A 6,413-nucleotide genomic window follows, 5' to 3' on the forward strand; every position below is an offset into this window, starting at 1 on the left:
CAACCAAAATCAGTTTAACCAAAACTGAAAACCACCCCTCCCTGGTTTCCTGCTTCGTTCGAACCACCACCATCAGCCACTGAAACCAACCACTGCCACCACCGTCTTCCACCACCACTACTGCCCATCCTCACCGCCTAACCACCACTCACCGCCGAGCACCACACCCCTCACCTTGCTCTTCTTCTCCTCGCTTGACCTCTGCCCCTCCCCTGCCTCTTCCTCTCTTTCTTTCACGTACTGCACCTCCGTGCTGCGCCCCCATCTCCAGCCACCCTCACCACCATCTCCGGCGCAACACTCGACCCAACACCTCCCTTATTTTCTCTCGCCTCCCCCGCAGTCACCCACTCCCCTGTCTCCCTCCCCTTTTCTGCCACGCTACACCACCCACGCCGCAGCTACAACCACTCCAACCACCTCACCACCTCCTGGGTAGACCGCTGCATCCACCTTCACCATCGAGCCACCACAGCCACCCCCCCTGGAACCCCCAGATCACCGCACAAACATTCCCCTGTTTGCGCGACCACTTTCTCCCCCTCCCTCGCTGTTCCGCCGCCGCGGGAACACCCCACCTCTGTCGCATCTCCGGCGCGGTTCCGCGCTGCCGCACCGGCCAATCACCACCTCGTCTCTCCTCCCTCCTCGTTCTCCCCTGCTTCCTTGAGCCTTCCCTTCTTCGCGTTTCCCTGTTCCAGAAAACAAGTTTCAATTTGGAACTTTGTTCTTTTTTTATCCCTCATATCCAAGCCCAAATTTCTGGCCCAAGTTTTGTTAGGTAAGGCTTTAATTTTCATTTCAGATTTTACCCATTTGTTTGATACAATATTCAAAGTTTTATGAAAGTGATTTTAATTAAGCACTTTAACCTTAATTATAATATTATGAATTTTGATAATTAAATGTATTTTGACATAAATCTAATTTAATAATATTTTCATGTAAATTATGAAATTATGTTTTTTATTAAAATTCGTTACTTATAAATGAATTCTTATAAAACATATTATTTATAAAATGTTGATTTTAAATTATTTATCATTTTAGTTACTAATTCAATAATTTAATATTTTGAAAGAATTCGGACTTGGAGCTCAGAAAGAACGAACCAAGGGCAACGCTTAACAATCGTGGAATTGAGGTAACGGTTATTGCTAGTACCCGCAATCCCTTCGAAATGTATTTATGAATGATGTTATGAACAATTGATATTTTATAATGATGTTTTATGATTTGCGGGATTACAAGTATGATTTGATTGAATTGTTTTACGATAATGCAGCTTTATGCAAAGTATTGATTTAATGAATTATTATTCCTGAAATAAATGATTTTATGAAATAACGAGATTTAATGATTTTATTGAACCACCCTGAATGAATGAGATTTTCCTGATTAGTGTTCAACTAAAAGAAATGTAAACATGATAAATGAAAGTGTAAGAACTGGTCAAATTCCCCTGATATGGAACCAAGGTTCCCCCTGATAAGAAGCACTGGCTTCCCCTGATATGGAACCAAGGTTCCCCCTGATATGAAGCACTGGCTTCCCCTGATATGGAACCAAGGTTCCCCCTGATAAGAAGCACTGGCTTCCCCTGTTATGGAGCACTGACTCCCCCTGTTATGAAGCACTGGCTTCCCCTGTTCGTAGGAGACGTCCTACCATGTTTTCCTGTAAAGTCCTGACGACCAGAATAATACTGTTAAAAGGAAAAGGATTAATGAAATGACGTTCCTGAAATAATGTTCCTGAAACGATGTTCCTGAAATTTAATGTTCCTGAAATGATATTTTCGAAATGATGCTTCTGAAATGTTGATTTATTAAATGTTTTACTATATTCTATTCTCCCTGTTCATTAAATAAAATGAATTGAAATGATGTTACGATGCTAGAGTAACTCGTTACTGAGTCTTCGGCTCACCGTTTTATTTTCCGTTTTAGGTACTGCTGGGGACCACGGAAACGAGTAGTGGCGAGGATTTCACCATTACCATGTTCACCTAAGTCAATGTTAAGTTGTAACAAGCTTAAGTAAAGATTCTTGATTAAGTTACGTACTTTTATTAAGGAATTAAAAAGAATTATTAGGTCAATTTTGGAGTTTAATAGCTTATGATTGATGGTTGCCTTGTAATTCCCAAAAGGGAGTTACGGCGGTAATGTCCCGACCGAATTAGGTTAATTCCGCTGCTAATTATGATTAAATAATTGAATTAGAGGTCGTGGTGTTACAGAAAAATAAGACTTCAAAATTATTTTTGAATTAGAAAGTGGAATGCCACGTAGATAAATAATTAGGTGCCACGTATATATTTTTATTAATTAATTATTAATATTTCTTATATACAATTTCATCCAAAATCAAACACTATAATAATTCAAAATTCAATCTAAAATGAAATTCAATCCAAATTTTTTTTTTTATAAAAAACCAATCTAATCTAATCTAATATATATATATATATATATATATATATATATAAAGGAGGCATATTTGCTAAATTATTAGAGATTTAGAGCGCCATGTAGGACTACTAATGGTTTAAGCCAATGAAAAATAAGATTTCTAATTTTTTTTTGAATTAAAAAAATCGATTGCCACGTAGATATTTTAATTAATTATTTACTAATATATACAACTCCATCTAAAATCAAACACCCTAATAATTAAAAAAATAAATCTAAAATAAAATTCTTCCAAAATCAAACACTAATCTAAAATAAAATAAATAGAATTCAATTTAATATCAAACATTAATCCAATATTAGAGCGCGCATAGGAAATCTAATGGTTTCGGCCAATGGAAAATAAGATTTCAAATTTAATTTTGAATTATAAAAGTCGAGTTCCACGTAGATAATTAAGTGTCAAGTAGATATTTTAATTAATTATTAATATTACGCATATAGAATTTCATCCAAAAACAAACACTCTCATAATTCTAAAAAAAAATCTAAAATGAAATTCAATGCAAAATCAAAAACTAATCTAATACTCCCTCCATTCCTTTTTTATCTTCTTGTTTGGTGTTTGGGGTGGAAAATAAGAAAATAGAATCTTGTAATGATTGGGTGTAAGAGTAATGATTGGATGTAAGAGAAAATAATAAATAAATGAAGAAAAGTAATAAAGAAATGAAGGAGAGAGAAGATATTTTGTTTAAAGTAATAAAAAATCATAAAAGTAGGGTTGGGTGGGTGAATGGGGAAATGGGAATGAATTAAATAAGTGATGGTGGGGAAATTTATGGTAAAAAGTAATGTCCAAAAATAGAAACAAGAACATCAAATAGGAACGACATTTATAGAAACAGGAACATCAAAAAGGAATGGAGGGAGTATAATATATAAAATTGGTATATAGATAAGATTTTTATGTAAACATAAAAATTTAATAGAATCCGTGCATCGCACGGGCTAAAATCTAATTAGAGACTACGTTTACCCAACTTCCGTTATTTATATTGGCGTAAATGCATGGTTGACTTGAGGACAATTGAAATAATGATATTAATCTTAAAGCTTAATTATTTTAAATATTATTGGTCCACAATTCTCTTGTATAATACTAGTCTTATATGCACGCGATGCGTGCTGGATTATATAAAAATTTAAAATCTACTCCAAACTTGCCATCTTTATCTAGCTTCCCTTCCCCTCTTGTTTTCACCACACCATTCGCAAGCATTATACCTATATTCAATCATGTACAAAATCAACCACCAAAAAATCAATAATCTAAAGAAATTCGCAATTTCCATCATAAAAATCCAACAGATTAAGTAAGAACATTGATGCTAGTGGGGTTCCCAATCTAAAGTGATTAGGCCCTGCAGGGATTAAATTATTCAGTAAATAGAAAAAGATACAAAAACAATGTACAATGTGACGACCTTAAAACAGTTGTTCAAAAGATCACAACGATGCATCTTCAATTCATCGTCATACACACAAAAATAAACCTCACACCCATATTTGATTCGAGATCGTCCCCATAAAATTAACAAAATGTTCACACTTGAAATCAGGTCTATATACAAATAGTTCAGCCACGATTCGGCCAGAGCATAAGCACTTAGTCATCTACAGAGTCTTGAGGAGCCTGGAACCTCCTTTGCACGTTTCTTGATTGTAATGACGGGGCATTCAGCATGCTTGAACACCTTTAAACTCCTTATTATGGAAAACAGTTACACCTCACCTTCAATGTCCTAAACTTCCTAGAAACCCAAGCTACCATTTAATCTGTTACATTGAATAGTAAATAAGTAACAGCGGAAAAATTGCAAGATACCACAACAGAAGAAAACACAAATGCAGCACATGTGGAATCCAGAAATGAACAATCAAGAACTTCACACAAAAGAAAACTAAAGGCGGTACAAAGCATCACTTTTTCCCTCAGTTTCCCACCCTGCACGCCCTGCTCCTGGAAGCACCTTTCCTGTATCAGTTTCATGCAGTTATATACGAAATTTTTCTTGAGATTTCCAAACTCATCATACATCTCCCCGTCATCCTTTAAACTCCTTTAAACTCATCTTTAAACTCTTTATTATGTGAAACAATCAAGTTCTTTATTTCCGTAAACATGACTAATTCAAGAGTAAATCAATTACACAAATTGACCTCAACTCATCTTTAAATTCCTTTGAACTCCTTATTATGTAAAACAATCAAATTCTTTATTTCCGTAAAGATGACTAATTCAAGAGTAAATAAATTACACAAATTTACCTCCTTTATCTATATGGTCCAAATTCTAGAGGCAAAGCATCAAAGACAGTGACTTGATATTTCTTAGTCTTTTCAGTTCAGTGTTAAAAGCTTCCTACTTGTATCTCAATGTAAAGCATAACTTCCACATTTTGCAACCTTAAATTGACATCCTTATCCATATTTGAAAAAATCTAAAGGCAAAGCATCAAAGCCAGTGATAAGGTACTTTAAGCTCCACAATTTCATATGAGACACTTAAATTAAATTATAAAGCCGTTTGCGTGTCTATCTTGTTTCGGAATTTTAAAAAAACTAAATTATGTATTAAACTCTATTCCATAGAATTGAGTTTAATATCATCTAATAAAAAATGTACTTCAAATATAAAAATAAACATAAAACCAGGAAATGAATTTGGATTTAAACCTTGACTGCTTCCTTGAGAATTGGTTCGTCAGATGGATTGAAAAAGAAAGCTCTAATTGAAACTGTTCTGCGTAATTTCTGATTAATTAACGACGTCTGATGATTATTGACGACAGATTTTGGAGTCCACTGCAATTATCAAAGTCGAAAACCAATAATTAAGTTGAAGAAGAAAAGAGAAAATAATGAATTTAACTGATGGAGTAAGAGAGATGTCAGAGAAGCTTACTAATAAGTTGATTGAAGGAGAAATGAGTAGAAGATTTGACATTTTTTCGTCAACTTATGAGGATTACAATCGATAACCAACAACCCTATTTTCATCGGACATTGAGTGAAAAATAGAGGGCCACGTTTTTCTAAGCAAAAACCATAAAAAAATTAGAAAAAACCCAGGAAGGGATGAATCAAACAACAAATAAAATCCCCCAAAATGAGTATATAAACAGAATTTCCATAAGACTTGATTATTAGCAATTCAAAAAAGTGTTGTTTATCTCATGAAATTGGGAAAAAGGTGGAAACCCTAGAATTATGAAATTGAATTTATGTGATAGAAATTACCAAATTCAGATTGATTCGCTGCTCGACTATACCGCCGGTGCTAACCGTCCGTCTCCTCCCGCTACCTCTCTGGTTCAATAAAATCCAGAAACGCATTAGAGCAGCATTTCAGTCAAATACACACGTCAATTCAACCAATTAGACAACGAACTCGCTATATAATGCTAATCAATCAAAACAAAACTGCCATCAATTTAACCGCAAAAGAAACAATAAATTCACACAAATTAATCGAAACTGCAACTCTCCACAGAAAACCACATAGAAGCTAAAATTTTAGTCTGAAAGTCCAATATAATATATTTATATATCACACACATTTGAAAGCTAACCAAACCATTCCACTTGAATTTACGAATTATACCTAAAACACTTTTAAGCTTTATCAACATCAGGAACTTGGAATTTCAGGTCCACATCCTGGGATTTTTCGATCTCCACCTGTTTAGGAAGGAAAACAGCTCCATAGACATCCCCAAACACCAACTGCTTATTATTCTGCAAATTCAATTCAACACCCATTTTTTAAATAAATAAAGATTTAATTTCCCTCTTGATAATTAAATTCAATCCAAAATGAAAATTAAAAATTCACCAAAACCAATCAAGTATTTCGTTATCATTCTCGAACTGTTTTACAAGTAAAAATTGTAATTAAGGAATCGGAATCTCAAGGCCTTAAACCCGGAGTTGTGT

At 34.5% G+C, this 6,413-nt stretch overlaps 1 long non-coding RNA gene across 1 annotated transcript; it reads right to left on the minus strand.

The window, feature by feature from the left end:
- Positions 1–5,160: 5,160 nt before the first annotated feature.
- On the minus strand, positions 5,161–6,204 carry LOC110778483 (uncharacterized). Its single transcript, XR_002530852.2, has 3 exons — positions 6,082–6,204; positions 5,383–5,786; positions 5,161–5,282 (listed from the first exon to the last, which is right to left on the minus strand). It is a non-coding gene; the product is annotated as an uncharacterized lncRNA (long non-coding RNA).
- Between the last annotated feature and the right edge of the window lie 209 nt (positions 6,205–6,413).

The sequence above is a fragment of the Spinacia oleracea genome, chromosome 2, assembly GCF_020520425.1.
Source record: "Spinacia oleracea cultivar Varoflay chromosome 2, BTI_SOV_V1, whole genome shotgun sequence".
NCBI lineage: Eukaryota > Viridiplantae > Streptophyta > Magnoliopsida > Caryophyllales > Amaranthaceae > Spinacia > Spinacia oleracea.